The sequence below is a fragment of the Mustela nivalis genome (genome assembly GCF_964662115.1).
Source record: "Mustela nivalis genome assembly, chromosome: 9".
Classification (NCBI taxonomy): Eukaryota; Metazoa; Chordata; class Mammalia; order Carnivora; family Mustelidae; genus Mustela; species Mustela nivalis.
Window position 1 is genome coordinate 66,355,188 of NC_139028.1, and position 17,856 is coordinate 66,373,043.

Consider the following 17,856-nt stretch of genomic DNA (forward strand, 5'->3'; position numbering starts at 1 on the left):
ATCTGTCAGGAACACTGATGCAAAAATTCTCAAGAAAGTATTAGCAAATCTAATCCAACAATGTATAAAAAGAATTATAACCATGACTAAGCACAATTTGTTCCAGTTATATAAAACTTGCTCACCCTTTAAAGCCAATGACTGTAATCCATTACACCATCAGAGAACTTGAACTATACTATAGAACAATTGGACATAATATATTCAGAACACCCCATACAACAATTGCAGAAAATACATGTGTCTTAACTGCACATGGAACATTCTCCAAAGTAGACAAGATGCTAAGATGTAACAAACATAAAAAGATTGAAATCAGAGAAAATATTTTTTAATCCATAATAGAATACTATGCAGCCATCATAATAGAATGAAACTAGAAATCAATAGAGGAAAAACTGGAAAATCCACAAATTTGTAGAAATTAAACAAAACTATTAATGGGTCAAGAAAGAAATCACAAGAACAATTGGAAAACATTGCAAAAATAAAATGAAAAAACTACATTCCAAACGGCACTTGGGAGAGAGAAATGTATAGCCACAAACCCTTATATTAAAAAAGAAAAACCTAAATTTACAATTTATACAAATAACAACATGCTCAGTGGTAAAAAATGAAAGTTTTTCCTCTAAGATCAGGACCTAGATGCTCAGTTTCACTATTTCTATTCAACACAATTTTGGAAGTTTTGGCCAGATCAGTTAGAAATGAGAAAGAAGGGATGCCTGGGTTTGCTCAGTTGGTTAAGCATCTGATTTTTTTTTTTAATGTATATTTTATTTATTTATCTGACAGACAGAGATCACAAGTAGGCAGAGAGGCAGGCAGAGAGAGAGAGGGGGATGCAGGCTCCTTGCTGAGCAGAGAGCCTGATGTGGGGCTCGATCCCAGAACCCTGGGATCATGACCTGAGCCGAAGGCAGAGGCTTTAACCCACTGAGCCACCCAGGCGCCCCCAAGCATCTGATTTTTTATCTCAGCTCAGGTCTTGATCCTAGGGCCCTGAGTTCAAGACCTGCAAAGAGCCTACTTAAAAAAAAAAAAAAAAAGAAAAGAAATAAAAGGCATCCAAATTGGAAAGGAAAATGTAAAAGTATCTTTGTTCTCAGATGACATGATCTAATATGTAGAAACCTTGAACATTCCACCGAAATATGAAGTTTAGAAATAATAAGCAAATTCAATAAGAATTCAGGTTACAAAATTCAGTTGCATTTTTAGCCACTAACAATGAACATTCTAAAAAGGAAATTAAAAAAATAATCCAATTAATTGAAAATAAAATACCCAAATAGTATGGTAAAGCAGATGGCAATTTGAGAGTTTGGAAATAGGATAAAAAAAAAAAGTGTTTAAGAATAAGCTTAACCAAGGAGGTGAAAGATTTGTACACTGAAATCTGTAAAACTTTGCTGGAAGAATTAAAAAAGAAACCAATTAAATAGGAAGACATCCCAGGTCATGGAATAGAAGACTTGATATTGTTAAGGTGTCTGTACTAGCCCTCTCTGAGGAAGATCTACAAATGGCCAATTAACATGCAAGAAGATGCTCAACATCTCTAATCAAAACCACAATGCCTGGGTTCGCTCAGTTGGTTAAGCATCTGATTTTTTATCTCAGCTCAGGTCTTGATCCTAGGGCCCTGAGTTCAAGACCTGAGTTCACACATATTACAATGGTTATTAATCAAAAGAAGAAGGGAAAGAAAGGGAAAGAGAAGGGGAGAGCAGAGGGGAGAGGAGAGAAATATAGTCCAATGATTATGGAAAAAGAATGAAGGAATATCATTCACAGAAACATGATGTTTATATGTTAGACAGCAAAGAGATGCATGAAATTTAGTAAGTGTGGTAAAGTAGGTGGTAATATAATTTATATAGGATGCCTTGTAAATATTATGGACCAAAACTATTTTAAACCATCTAAGTAAGACCCTTGCATGTGTAGATAGAATCAACAATAAATAAGGCAGGATAAGCTCTTAAGAACCATGATGGCAATTTAATAACTTGGGAAATCAGGAACTTTCTTTTTCTACACACAGATAAGCATGTGTGAAGAAGAAGCCTATGCATCAGAAATATGTTGTCCTGATTTTAGAGAAGAGTGATATCTGAAAAGACCACATATAAATTTACAATCATTTGAATATACTCAGTATTTATTGTGTGTATATTCTGTGCATGTATATGGGTATATATTTTTATGCTAAGGTCTGCCTCTGCCTTTTTGTATGTTTGTCTTTCATCTGCTTCTTTTCCATTCCCTCCTTCTTGGAGAACAAATAATGTCAGCCCCTTTCCAAGGAGAATTTGAGATCATGGTCCTAAAACCCAAGGCTATAGGGAGCTAAAGGCTTGGGTTTATTTTCAGAGCTGTCCCTCAGGAGACAAAAGGCCAGAAGTTTCAAAATCTTTTCTCTAAGGTGGGCATAATAGAGACTCCAGTTCACATTCTAGATGGAGATAGGTTATATGTTGACCAAGGAATCTTTTTTATTTTTAATTTATTTTTTATTTATTTTTGGCATAAAAGTATTCATTATTTTTTCACCACACCCAGTGCTCCATGTAATCCGTGCCCTCTATAATACCCACCACCTGGTACCCCAACCTCCCATCCCCCTGCCAATTCAAACCCCTCAGATTGTTTTTTAGAGTCCATAGTCTCTCATGGTTCACCTCCCCTTCCAATTTCCCCTAACTCCCTTCTCCTCTCCATCTCCCCTTTTCCTCCATACTATTTGTTATGCTCCACAAATAAATGAAACCATATGATAATTGACTCTCTCTGCTTGACTTATTTCACTCAGCATAATCTCTTCCAGTCCTGGCCATGTTGCTACAAAAGTTGGGTATTCGTCCTTTCTGATGGAGGCATAATACTCCATAGTGTATATGGACCACATCTTCCTTATTCATTCGTTCGTTGAAGGGCATCTTGGTTCTTTTCAACAGTTTGGCGATCGTGGCCATTGCTGCTATAAACATTGGGTTACAGTTGACCAAGGAATCTAAGTGAGCCTTAACCCAAATCTCTTTGCTCAGAGGTAAGGCTGGGGTGTGTTTGTCGGAGGGGCGGAGGTTGGCTTCACTTAATTTTTGTAAGGGATATCGTGCATCCACCAGGACTCTGCTCTGTAGGCTACTGACTAGGAGTGAGGTCTTTGATGACAACTTCTACTCAGTAATAGGAAACAGAGAGATTTTTCTAGTATTTAGTAATTTCTATTCTCTCTGACAAATGCAGGATAGTAATGATAATGGCTTTTCATGGCAGTAGAAAAATCCAAATTAAGATAGGACCATAGGTGTGATTCACAGACCTGTACCCCTGGGGATAAAAGTATATGTTTATAAAAAATTAAAAAAAAAATAAATAAATAAAAAATAAAAAAAGGCTGTGAAGATGCTGTCCATTGTAGGTGATGACAGTCAAGAGTTGTTTCTTGACATGGTGAGGAGTGAAATGGCCTCCAATTAACCAAATATTGGCCAGGAATTTTGCTGAGGTGATGAGGCCTTGTACTATGTATGGGGCATCTCTTTCTGGTGAGCTCCTTTGTGAATGTTTGTATGTCCTGAACGAGTATGCCAAATGAAGCTCCTCAGAGGAAGATTCACCAATATAATGTCATATCTACATTCCTGGAGAAAGTTATATGTGGTGAAAAGATGGTGTTGGATGGACTTTTGAGATACTCCATGGGTAGCTGGGTTAAGGTATATTGTGTTCCTTTAAGGTAAAGGAAAATTGGTGATGAGAGGCTATGTAAAAAAATGTACTAGTCAAATCTGTGACTGCAAAGTATTTACTAGTTGCTGATTGGATGGAGCTAATAATTTCTGTAATACTGAGTTTTAGATACCTTAATGGATGGGACCATGGCATTTAATAATTCATTGTAAGCACCATTCATTCTTTCCAGGTGTAATAACGAGCTAAACTGGGCCTAAATAGACTTCATATTATAGGTTTCAATCCTTGAAAATGTTGTTTTAATTTATTCTGGGCTGTGTTAACAATTATAATAGGTTGGCACAAAAAAAAAAAAAAAAAAGAAAAAAAGAAAAAAAGATAGGACCATAGGTGAAAGTAGGCTTGAAAAGCAAACAATAAAGGAGGCAGCAAGGAACTAAGAGTCTAAGAGGAACTCCTGCATCTTACTACATTCAGAGCACCTTGATTAGCCAGCTGGTCAGTATGCCTAAAGATCTTCAAGAGGATACATTTATCACAATTTTCTTTTTTTTTTAAATTTTTTATAAACATATATTTTTATCCCCAGGGGTACAGGTCTGTGAATCACCAGGTTTACACACTTCATAGCACTCACCAAAGCACATACACTCCCCAATGTCCATAACCCCACCCCCCTTCTCTCAACCCCCCTCCCCCCAGCAACCCTCAGTTTGTTTTGTGAGATGAAGAGTCACTTATGGTTTGTCTTCCTCCCAATCCCATCTTGTTTCATTTATTCTTCTCCTACTGCCTTAACCCCCCATGTTGCATCACCACTTCCTCATATTAGGGAGACCATATCACTCGGCATCAGGGAAATACAAATCAAAACCACAATGAGATATCACCTCAAACCAGTCAGAATGGCTAAAATTAACAAGTCGGGAAATGATACTTGCTGGCGAGGATGCGGAGAAAGGGGAACCTTTCTACACTGTTGGTGGGAATGCAAGGTGGTGCAACCACTCTGGAAAACACCATGGAGGTTCCTCAAAATGTTGAAAATAGAGCTACCCTATGACCCAACAATTGCACTACTGGGTATTTACCCTAAAGATACAAACATAGTGATCAGAAGGGCACGTGCACCCCAATATTTATAGCAGCAATGTCCACAATAGCCAAACTATGGAAAGAACCTAGATGTCCATCAACAGATGAATGGATAAAGAAGATGTGGTATATATACACAATGGAATACTATGCAGCCATCAAAAGAAATGAAATCTTGCCATTTGTGACAATGCGGATGGAACTAGAGGGTATCATGCTTAGCGAAATAAGTCAAGTGGAGAAAGACAACTATCTGTGTTTTTCTATGTCATTGTGGCCTGTATATGTAGCTACACATTTTTGTCTTTGCTTTATTACGTTTGTCCTCAACATCCTCAATTTAGGAAGTTATTACATTATGTGTTAATCCAGATACCACTCTTCACTCATGAAAAAAGTACCAGATTGTAGAATATTTTGGATCAGAACTGCATAAGATGTTATATTATCTGTAAGCATTGACTCTGCTAGTAGTCATCATAAATGATGTGTCCTTTGAATTCAACTGTGTCCAGTAATGGGAATCTTCCTTTTGGTAAATCTAGTATAAGGAACCAGTTAGGAAACAATATCACTGCCTTCTCCTGCACTGCAATAAAACAAGAACTAATTTGAAATAATTTGAAACTATTTTTGTGCTTTATTTTTCTTCTAGGAATGGACACACATATCTTCTTCTCCTATTCTAGCCAAACCCAGAATGCCCCATCAAAATATAACCATATTTCATCCATCCACCTTTTTTCTTTTAGGCATCCCAGGGCTTGAGACTGCCCATGCCTGGATTTCATTGCCATTCTGTTGTATTTACTTTATGGCTCTTATTGGCAATGTCACAATCTCGACAGTCATATGGACAGAAAGAGCCCTCTGGAATACAATGTTCTTCTTTCTTGCCATTCTATCATCCATAGACCTGGCCCTCTCTATAACCTCAGTACCATGAATGTTGGGTATCTTTTGGTTTAATGCTCATGAAATCGGCTTTGGAACTTGTGTAGCCAGATGTTTCTCATACACATCTTCACAGGAATGGAATCTGTTGTTCTGCTGACTGTGGCCTTTGACTGCTATGTAGCCATCTGTGACCCCCTCCACTATGCAACCATCCTGACAGTCCGAGTGTTGTCAGGAATTAGAGTAGGGCTTGCACTGAGTGCAGTCGTGCTCACACTGCCCATGATCTACCTAATCCACCGTCTACCCTTTTGCAATGCCCACTTTATTGCCCACACCTACTGTGAACACATGGGCATTGCCAAGTTGGCTTGTGCCAACATTGAAATCAATGCTATCTATGGTCTCTTTGTTGCTTCCTTCCTTGTTCTTGTCCTGGTATTCGTTGGAATCTCTGATGGCTACATCCTCCATGCTGTATTCTGCCTCAAATCGCAAGAGCCCCACCACAAGAGGCTGAGCACATGCAACTCTCATGCCGCAGTCATGTTTGTTTTCTAAACACCCTCTCTTTTCTCCTTTCTCACTCACCGATTTGGCCAAAAAATGCCCTCTTATGTCCATATTCTTGTTGCCAACACCTATGTGGTCCTTCCATCAGCCCTCAACCCTATCATCTATGGGGTAAGGACCAAGCAAATCAGAGAGTGTGTGAGCCAAGTATTTATTGGGAAATAAGGGACACTATACTTGATCTTTGGGGATGAAGAGCTGCTTGTAGTCACAACATTAACGCCACCTCCATATTAATACTTGAGAAGCAGTTGCCAGCATATTTGTCCATGTAAGAAAACAGTAATTGAAGCCGCAAACTGATATGCCATAACAAATAATCCAAGCCTTGGGAAATAATTCCTGATTTAAGTCTGTTTTTAAGATCTCATTATTTTTGCTGAAGGGCTGTAGCCTCTGACTATGGTAGTTCATTATTCTTGAAGAAAAGAGAAATCAGAAGACTTGCAGGTGGGCCCCTATAATTTAATGTTTCCAAGTTTCTCTGATTAAACTTGGTGTTCAAATAATGTAACAGAATTCTGTGTGAAATGTCTACTAGTAAGTCTAAGCTTATTCTAATTATTTGTGGTAAATGTTCAGATAAATCTTAGAGTATGTAACAGTACTATAATATTCTTTCCAAGAATATTATGTCCAAATCATTTTATAAGTTTATATTCAAATTCCCTAATTTTCCTTATTTTGCCTCATGAATATAATCTTAGGGAAATATATCAAAAAGTTTTTAAAAATAATTAACACTTCCCTCCACTCCCCCCAAAACATGACATAAATAAAGAGGCTTGAGAGTAGAATTTTTATTCTTAACAAAGGAAAACTGATGCTATAAATTCAAATCCAGAATCATCCTATCTGTTGCAGTTATTGTAGCTTTTGGCAGTCATCTGTACAGCCTCTATGTGAGTCTTCACTCTCAGAGTTTACCAACACCACTCCACTGTGAACACAATGTGTTTCTAATAGAAATGAATGTCATATCACAGTAGATAAAAAACCTGGAAAACATTTTTTTAGAGTCATCTTTGATTAGTGCTTTGCTGGAACATTTGAGAGAATTTTTAGGGTAAGACTACTCTTTCTTTCCCAATGAAGGTTGGTAAGCAGAAATCAGTTTACTTTTCTTCTTTGCTCCTATGTTAATAATGTAAGTAGATATACAGGATATCTTGAACTGATTGTCATGAGGCTGTCTCAATGTTCTTCTTAGTCTCCTAATGTACAGAACAATATATTTTCAGGCTCCAAGTGGATAGAAACCATAGAAACAATGTAATTTACATCACTGCAGGGTTCAAGTAGTTTATCCATTAATTAAAATTCAAAAATAGGGATCAGATATCTAAATAATATGATGATACACATAAGTGTCAGGAATCTTTAATTGCCCATTTTCTTAGATTTTAAAGTTTCATTGTTCCCAGTTCCTCTCAAATACTTTGACAAAGGTTTTAATATTTTTTAATGTGATTATGAGAGTACCTAATGGATATTCACTTCTTTGTTATGTGAATTTCACATTAAGTAAAATGAATTTGTAATAATTTAAGAAAAATGAGTGTATAATAATATATGAAAATAAGGTACCTATAATATGAAGTGATTCTTTACATTATTAAGTAATATATTTCAATTTTTCAATTTAACATTTCAATATCGTATAAACACTGAAAATATTTTCATGGATTAGAAGCATTTACACTTCCTTTCTGGTAGTTTTGCAAATTTCACCTCTACCTAAATGCAAAGATTAAAAAAAAAAAAAAAAAAGAAACACTTCCAGAAAAACTGAAGCTCTTACTCTAAAGATATGTATTGGCCTGACTGTGGAATATGTTACTTATTTCCAGCTCCTAATTTATTTTTGTGTGCATTCAAGACAGACAAAAATAAGTCAGTAAAAAAGTACTGAAAATACAATACAATACTGTCTTATATGTAATAAACTCAGCTCTACAGATTCTATAAAACCTTACAAAAACTCATTTAGGAAGAGGGATGAAAGACCCTAGCATCTTTAGGAGTGGTAGTTTTGAAGAAAACACTGATATAAGGCAATCTTAAACTTTTGATAACACATAAAACAATATAAGAGTAAAATATACAGACAGTGTAAGTAAAATTAATTCTTCAAGAATGTTGTCAGGTATCACAGACATTATATTAATCTAACTACATTATTTAAAACCGTGGCTGTGGAGTCAGAGAGAACTAGATTTCTCCTCCTTGACCAACTGTAGTACATTCATAACTGAAATGGTGCCATGATGTGCCTTTTCATTTTCTCACAACTACATGAAAGAGTTGTTAAAAACGCAAGGTTCTTGACAGGTGACTACCTGGGGAAGTTGCATCATGTTAAATGAGGTTATAAATGTCCCAGCTAGTGGAAAAGAATCAAAGTTTTGAAGAGAATACCTGAACTCAGCAGCATTAGGGGCTCACAATGACAGATAGTCAGAGTCTCACAGTGCTGAGAAGTGAACCTGTCCATTTCTTTTTAGGAAAAAACAAACAAACAAACAAACCCCCCAAAACAACACTCCATCAGCAATGTCCAGATACATGGTGACTATTACCTTGTTATTGGTGAGAAGAATGGACCTAATTCATGAGTACATTAACACTGAAAAATACAAGGGTAATACTAAATTTTAAAATATGTTATATGTCCATATATAACCTAATAATGGTGTACTTGTTTTCTTTTAAGTGTTAAATACATTTATAATAATCTAAGTGTATGTGAGAGGACATTTATTCTATAGCTTTTTATATTTCTTTGGACAAATAACATTACCTCTGCAAGTCATATAAATTTCATAGTCCTACTTTACTCAATCCCTGTGTTTTGTTTGATTGCTAGTAACTGTAATAATACCTAAAACATAATAAGCAAGCATTCAATATTTATGAATAAAGATTATTTCCTATATGGACTGAGTCTCTATTTTTCCCCATAAAATAATATTCTTTGGAATTTATAAATATAGATAAATACGTTTGCTAGTAAATATAATCATAAAAAGTGTACTTGACATACAAAATTGTAAGAAAAATGAACTATTTCATAAAATGTATCTCTCTATGCATCATGATTTTGATAATCTGGTAAAGATGTAAATATTTTGTAGGTCCCATTATTAAGCCTCATATATAGTGAAGGGTTTTCTGCTTTTCCCATACATTTCAGCTTGATTCATTAATGCCTCTTTAACTTTAATTCCTACACACTTCCTGGGTGAATTAGATCTTTACTCCAAATCTTGCATACATACAGTAGATACTACAACTACTATTAATAATTATTATTATTGTTCTTACTAGTAGGATACAGTTTCTAAAAAGTTCTTTAAAGGTAAATGCTTACTTAATTTCTCTGAATAGTTTCTTATATAAATTTAAACACAAATAAGTAAATAATAGAAAATCAAGTGCCTCAGCCTAAGATACACAGAGGACTTAGTTTGGGAAAACAAAAGAATTCACACATTTATTGAAAGTTCAGAATTATTAAAAACATGGAAAATAAAACTAAATCAAGTGCTTCTTAAGCAGCCTCCAAAACCACTGGTCTAAGGTCCCTCTTGTTCCAACTGATCTGAGATGATAAACCCTTGATGGACTCTGAATAATTTAATTCAAGTACAACCACATAGTGCTGCACCTTATGCCATGCTCCAAATCCCCTTCCTAGAGTCAGAGCAATCAACACTATGAATCAGAAAATGTAATGGAGTGATCCTTTTACAAATGACAGGTAGGTGTCAGTGGGTGAAGAATGTCCCCTTTCCTCTCTTGCAAGCATCAATTATGAGATAAAAGTTTACAGAATGGGCCCATGAGATAGATCATGTAGACACAGTTAGCAAAAGCCAGCTGCATAACACATCATAATCAAGGACCTCCTACTTTTCTTGTCCATTATTCAAATGTTTTGATATCAGAGTCTCCAGCAAGGTAATAGCATATTAGACCTTTGTCCTGGACTCTGATTTTTTAGCTTAGTTCTATGGTAAGGAGTAAGTTGAAAACCCAGTAACTGTTCCAGACAGTGAAGATATTAAGTCATGGGAAACAACACATTCCAGAAGATTTTTTTTAAGATTTTATTTATTTATTCGAGGGAGAGAGAGAGAACAAGCAGGGGAGAAGCAGGCAGAGGGAGAAGTAAAAGCAGGCTTCTCAGTGAGCAAGACCCCCTGATGTGGGGTTCGATCTCAGGATCCTGGCTTCATGACCTGAGATAAAGGCAGACCCTTAACCAACTGAGCCACCCACGTGCCCCACATTCCAGAAGAATTTAAATATTAGCACTAGCATTAAGGCTTGATGATAAATCATAAAATTTTAATGAATAGTCACCAAGAAGAGGAATAGGGAATAACTTTGTCATCTAATTATTTTCTTTTTCCCAACTGCCCTAGTAAAAGTCCATAGATCCTTTTGGATCCTTTGGATGACTAATACCTTTAAATCTAATCATATTATAAAACCAGTTCCAAAAACCTTGAAACTAATCTAGAAAAGTCATCCTTAAGATTCTTTTCCTTTGGGCACCTGGGTGGCTCAGTGGGTTAAGCCTCTGCCTTTGGCTCAAGTCATGGTCTTAGGGTCCTGCGATCGAGCCCCACATCAGGGTCTCTGCTGAGCAGGGAGCCTGCTTCCCCCCTCTACCTCTGCTGCCTCTCTGTCTACTTGTGATCTCTGTCTGTCAAATAAATAAATAAATACATCTTAAAAAAAAAAAAAAAAAGATTCTTTTCCTTGAGACCCTACTCTCAGTATCAAAATCTATATCAGAATTCTCCACAGAAACAGAACCCTTAGAATATACATATGAATATAAAAGGACTATCTATCTATCTATTATCTATCTGTCATCTTCCAGAGAGAAAACTCATGTGATTGTGCAGACTGGGAAGACTGGAATCTGTGGGACGCCTGGGTGGCTCAGTTGGTTGGACTATTGCCTTCGGCTCGGGTCATGATCCCGGAGTCCCGGGATCGAGTCCCGTATCGGGCTCCCAGCTCCGTGGGGAGTCTGCTTCTCCCTCTGACCTTCTCCTCGCTCATGCTCTCTCTCACTGTCTCTCTCTTAAATAAATAAATAAAATCTTTAAAAAAAAAAAAAAAGACTGGAATCTGTAAGGCAGGCTAGCAGGCTGGAGACCGAGGGAGGAGTTGAGGTTGCAGTCTCAAATTCAAAGGCAGTCTGGGTGCAGAACCCCTTCTTCACTGGGGAGCCTCAGTTATTTTCTCTTAGGGCCTTCCATTGATTGGATGAGGCTTATCCATGGGAGGGAGGGCAATCTGCTTTACTCAATCTACTCAATTTACTCAAATCTACTGATTTGTGAACCACATCTACAAAGTGCCTTTACAGCAACCCTCTGGACTGGGGATCAAAGATCTGGGTACATAGCCTAGCCAAGCTGATACATGAGTATTAACCATCACAAAGAGGAAACAAGACAAACAGGGCTCCTATCTTCACTCTCACCCCTGAACTGTCCAGCCTGAGGCCAGGCAACTGTGACTGAAAGATTTGAAAACACCCCACAGTGGCACAGATAAGCTGAGAGACCTGGCTGGGAGGCAGAAGGGTAAGGAAGGTAAACAAAGACATCAGAGAAAACAAAAAGCTGACATCAAACACCAAATGGAGATTCAAACCCACGAAAGTGTCAGTGATGAGTGATGAGCTATGGAGTGATGAACTGATCTGGCTCTGTGGGAGGCCTGGAGTGGCCTCATCAGATAAGGGAGAGGGATCTCAGAAGGTGTCCACTTGTAACTGCTCATGAAGATGAAGTGTGTGGCACCCAGGACCTACAAGGACCTGGTGATGGCCTGCCTGTGCAGTATTGAGACAGCCTCCTCATATCATGAGCCCGGTCTGGCTGACTCTGGCCTTGGGCTGACAATAGGCCCTTTGGGTGGGACCATGCCCAGGCACTTCTCACAGGTTTGGCCTTAGGGCCAGGTCAGCAGCACTTGCTAGTGTTTTGGTCTCTCTGAGGTTCTGGCCAATTGGAGTCCACGCTTTAGAAGTTACAGCAACCTAGTTACCTTGCTCACACAAAGAGAGAGGCCTCTGTTCTGACTTGGGAAAGGAGGGGCAAGGCATCTGGAATTCATTCCCACTCCTCTTCTGCTCTGCAAATGATCAGACACTCAGGGAAGAACATAGGGTACCATGTGCAGTCCTGCCTGTCTTCTAGAGGAGCCAGGACACTGTGTAACATGACTGAGGACAAGGTCACAGCTGACTAATGGGAAGCAAAAAGATCAGCTGTCTGGGGGTCTTTCTTTTCTGTTAAAGCACACCACTGAAGGCAGGGCCTGGGTACCAGCAGTGAAAGGGTGAGTGTGGCACACAGGCTCTGAGGTGCCTGCCGGAATCCTCCTCCTCTTTGTCACCTTGGGGCAGAGGCTTTGGACTTGATGCAGAGCAGTAGCTCATGGTGGTCCTCAAAGACCCTCCCTTTCCTCTTTCATACTCATCTGCTATGTCATCTGTAATTTACTTTTCTCTGGCCCACCCGTTTCTAATCATCTCCACCCCCGATTTTTCTCCTCCAAAGTAGTTTCTTAAAAGGTCAAGTGCTAAAAAAAAAAAAAAAAAAAAGTCAAGTGCTTCCTGCTTCCTCAAAGAACACCTTATGTCTTCTGAGATAAATCATTTCTCAGGTATTAGCCATAGGAGACCCTCTATGAGATGTTGCTGACAGGTTTCAACCATGGACACAACTCCACTGCAGCCCAGGCTTTTGGGAGGTAGGGTCTGGGATAATTTATGGCCCCTCCCCCAAGGCTGTCCTGAGGCCATTTTGGTTTCCTAAGGAGGCTACTCCCTGGATAGTAAGTTGATCCTGGAGGCACAGGGCTGTGTACATACAGATAACTGGGGCTCCTGGGTAACTCAGTCAATTGAGCATCAGACTCTTGGCTTTGGCTCATTGGGTGAGATCTGGGTTGTGACATCAAGCCCCAGGTCAAACTTGTGATGGATTCTGCACTCAGCAAAGAGTATGCTTGAGATTCTCTCTCTCTCTCTCTCTCTGATCACACACTCTCTCTCTTTTTCTCTCAAAATTAAATAAATCTTAAAAAAAATGAAAGAAAATAGTCTGGAGGTTGCAATAAATTAAAAATAGAACTACCTTTTGAATGACAGGGGTTGTGTTATTGTACTAGAAGGAGTAGACGATTGATGAGACTTGATTCCATGGAAACTGAGCTAGACTAACTAAATAGATAAAACGACCCATAGACAGATTGCTATGGAAACTGAGAGGAAAAAGGAAAAGAATGAAGATGACAACTGACTCTGTCTGAAAGTGTTTTCTTCTCAAATAGATTTTTGCATAAATACTTGGGCTGGATGAATGATTCTGAAGCTGGACAATTGCTCACAGCTTAACAACACTGAAAGTAACAGAGGAAAAAATATCTACGTGGGAATCATGCTCACATTTTGGTCATTATGATTTACAGTTCTGTTATCTGGGACTCCGCTAAAGGAAAGCAGTTTGCCAGCCTCGTATTACAACCAGTGAATTACTGGCTTTCTATGGTAAATGAGTGAACTACTGAAAATCTTGAAGTTAGAAGGACAGACTACATTTAAAATATCTCCAGACTGGAGGTGCCTGGGCTGGCTCAGTTGTTAAGCATCTGCCTTCGACTCAGGTTGTGGTTCTGGGGTACTGGGATTGGGCTCTGCCGAAGACTCTTTGCTTGGTGGTGAACCTGCTTCTCCCTCTTCCTCTGCTCCTCCCCATGCTTGTACTCTCTCTTTCTCTCCTTCTCTCTTGAACAAATGAAATCTTAGCATGTGTGAGTGTGTGTGTGTCTATGTATATGTGTGTGTATAATATAAAATATAATTTTATATTTAATTATAAATATTTTATATTTAATTATAAATATTTATAAATTATATATAATTTTATATAAAATAAATATTTCATGTGTGTGTGTGTGTGTGTGTGTGTATTCCCAGAATGCTGGAAGGAAAAACATATTATGGCTAATATTCTATGCAATTTATTATCTGGAAATTTTGAGTAGCTCTCTAATGCCACTGGATAAGCATCATCATTGTAATTAATCTCAACTGCTATCAAGAGATAGAGGTGATAATAGTAACTTATCTAATATGTCAGTTAATGGAGGAAACTTGAAAAATTTTGTTCCTGAAAAAATATATTCAATTTTCATTCAAATCTGAAAGTTACTATAAAATTTTGGGGAACAGGTGACTGACATTCATTAAAGTAGTAGCAGTAACGGTGGTGGCATAACTGTATTTGTAAGCACAATGAAATTGTATTATAGAATCCCTCATGAACTCAGAGCCAATTTGATCTAAATGTGATCCAAGACCAGATATTATCCAGTTCTCATTCTTGGGAGACTCCTTTCTCTAGAAACCAGAGCACCTCCTGGCTAACTGGGATGGCCAACTGGGATGAGAATAATCATACTCTAGGGAGATCAGAAGGATAATGATGCTCCGTGATCAACCCAGGCATTCAAGAATATCCTGCTACTCTTCCATTCATATGTACCGGAAATTTTGATGGAAACAGACTGATGCAACCATCCCATTTACATGCTAGCCAACCTTTGGCTCATTCCAGGTAAGGTTTTGTCCCTACAAATTGGGAACTGGTAGCTGATAAGGGGTTGTAATGGCAGTTTCTTTTAGTAAACATTGACAGTAAAGGGGTTTTAAATCTTGTTTTTTTTTTTTTACCCCCCTCTGTCGACATTGTCTCTGTGTTTAAAATATTTTATTAGAAAAAGATGAGGGGCTGCATTAATGTAATTTAGAGTTGAAAGATTTTCATAGGTACTCAAGTCACAGTTTGTATTTCTGAATCCCAAGAAACCAAAGGTCATTCCCAAGCTTTCTGGGTTCTGATTAACTAGCTCCTTATTAATTCTAGTGTTTCCTGGTTTATTGAAAATGAAAAAGGATTATTTTGAAGTAACCTGCAATAGAGTAGGTATTTGAAAAATGTAGAAAGTAGAGGAAAGATAGGAGAAACATATGCATTAAAAATATTTAGTATCTGATTCCAGCAACTGTTTTCCCTAAGGCAAAGGATAAAGGACACCACAATCTCCTTTTTACCTTCTTTCTTCCTGGAGATCAAATATTATCACCTTTTCTTCTTCTTCCTCTAAGTAGTTAGGAATGTGACAACTCCTTATATGATGTAAGTTACATTACTTTCTAACAGCTAAGAGTGATTAAGCTTAGGCCCTTTTGTCTTTCATAGAAATTGGATTTAATGAAATCTAGATGTATTCATTTTTCCTGCTTTTGTTCTATGTACTCAAACAAATTATATGAGTTTTTTTAATTGCAGAAAAAGTCTGTAAACTAGTTAGGATATCATTTTATTTTTTCACTTGTGACCATTTGATGACTACTTGAAGGAATAGCCAATATTATATAACAGATGGTGGAGGAAAGCTCTTAGGCTCTAGAAATTCCTCTTTCAATGGAGTTTTCATTTCTTTCTTTTTTTTTTTTTAAGATTTTATTTATTTATTTTTCAGACAGAGAGAGAGTGAGCACACACATGGGTAATAGCAGGCAGAGGGAGAAGCAGGCTAGCTGGCTTAGCAGGGAGCCCAATGCAGGACTCTATTCTAGGACCCTGGGATCATGACCTGAGCTGAAGACGGATGATTAACTGACAGAGCCACCCAGGCATCCCTTAGTTTTCATTTTTTTTTTTTAACTTTTTATTTTTTATAAACATATATTTTTATCCCCAGGGGTACAGGTCTGTGAATCACCAGGTTTACACACTTCACAGCACTCACCAAAGCACATACCCTCCCCAATGTCCATAATCCCACCCCCTTCTCCCAAACCCCCTCCCCCCAGCAACCCTCAGTTTGTTTTGTGAGATTAAGAGTCACTTATGGTTTGTCTCCCTCCCAATCCCATCTTGTTTCATTTATTCTTCTCCTACCCACTTAAGCCTCCATGTTGCATCACCACTTCCTCATATTTAGTTTTCATTTTTATCATGAAAAAATTTTCACTTCTCTGTGTTTTGTTTTATTTCTCTTTAATATCCTATAGCCTGTTTCTGTCTTGACAAAAACACCAGGCTTTTTATAACCTACCATATTTTGTGTATTTGAATGTTCCAGACACTCATCTCTTCTGTATATTAACTCATTTAACGTTGAGCCAAATGAGGACAGTATCCTTAATTTCTAGATGAGTAAACTGTGAGTAGTAGGTATGGCTCTTTCAGCAAGAGTCCATAAATGATGAGGGATCCAAAATTAGTATACAGGTCATCTTTGATCTCCAGCCCTTGGTTGGAACTAGTTGCTGAATACTGGGTGAAAGGAAAAATAACACATTATTTTACTCTACATTCACTCCAGCACTTCTCACACTAGATGTACCTGTTTGTGGTGGTCGTGGTAGGGGGCTCCACATAAACAATTCTCCAATTTTTCTGCAGACACCAACTGTGTGTCCTATATATTTAATTCAATTCTGACACTATCTACCTGAAATTAGCTTTGGATTTCTCAGGTAAAGGGCTCAGTCCTGTAAGACCATCCCTGTCTGAGAGGCTAACCTTAGGTTATCCAAAAGTAATGGATTCCTTAACTACCCAGAACTTATGTCGAGTTTGGCTACAAAATCAGGGGTTCCCACAGCCTCCTTCCAGAGTTCAATAATTTGTTAGAATGAATGGCTACAGAACTCAGGAAAACAGTTTACTTACTTCCAGCCAGATGTAAGAGTTGCATAGTGTACAATATGGGAAGGGGTATGGAGCTTGCCTAACTTCTGCAGGTGTACCACGCTCTCATCAACTCTACCTGTTCAGTAAACCAGAAGGTCCCAGACCCTGTATTTTAGTGATTTTCCTGGAGGCTTCAAAACGTAAGTGAGGTTGATTAAATCATTGGTCATAGGTGATGAAGTCAACCTCCAGCCCTTTCCTTTCTGCAGAAGTTGGGGATAGGATTGAAAGTCCCAACACAGGAGTCACAAGTTTCATTCCCTTGACAACCAGCCCCATTCTGTAGTTAATCTAGGGGCTTTCCAAAAATCTCCTCATGAACATAAACTCTGCTGTGGTTAAAAGGTGTTGGGAATAACAAAAGATACTCCTTTTACCTTTACTGCCCTGGAGCTATTTCAAGGAACCGAGGACAAAGGACAAACTATTACAAGAAAAGATGTTCCCATTGCTCTTATCACTTAGAAAATGCCAAGAGTTTTAGTAGCCTAGTGCCAGGAAAGGGGTTGAAGACCAACTGTGTATTTCTAATTATAAATCACTACATCACACTAGGCAAGTAATATGATAAATAATAAGTAATATGATAAAGTTATTATCATCAAATAGGTGGAGTTAAGTATAATATTTATATTTGCCTTTTATCAACTACTGAATGATTTTTTAAAAGTTTTATTTAAACTTTAACAGCTAACATACAGGGTAATGCTAGTTTCAGGTCTACAATATAGTTATTGAACATTTCCATATATCATCTCGTGCTCATCATAGGTGCACTCTTTAATCCCCA

The 17,856-nt window shown here is 37.8% G+C and overlaps 2 pseudogenes across 2 annotated transcripts in view; both read left to right on the forward strand.

The window, feature by feature from the left end:
* Positions 1–17,856, forward strand: part of LOC309840223 (olfactory receptor 51A4-like) — a 263,349-nt pseudogene that overhangs the window by 219,864 nt on the left and 25,629 nt on the right. The gene's annotated exons all lie outside the window — the stretch shown is intronic.
* Positions 5,501–6,435, forward strand: LOC309840207 (olfactory receptor 52J3-like; annotated as a pseudogene). Its single transcript has one exon. The product of its transcript is annotated as an olfactory receptor 52J3-like (transcript).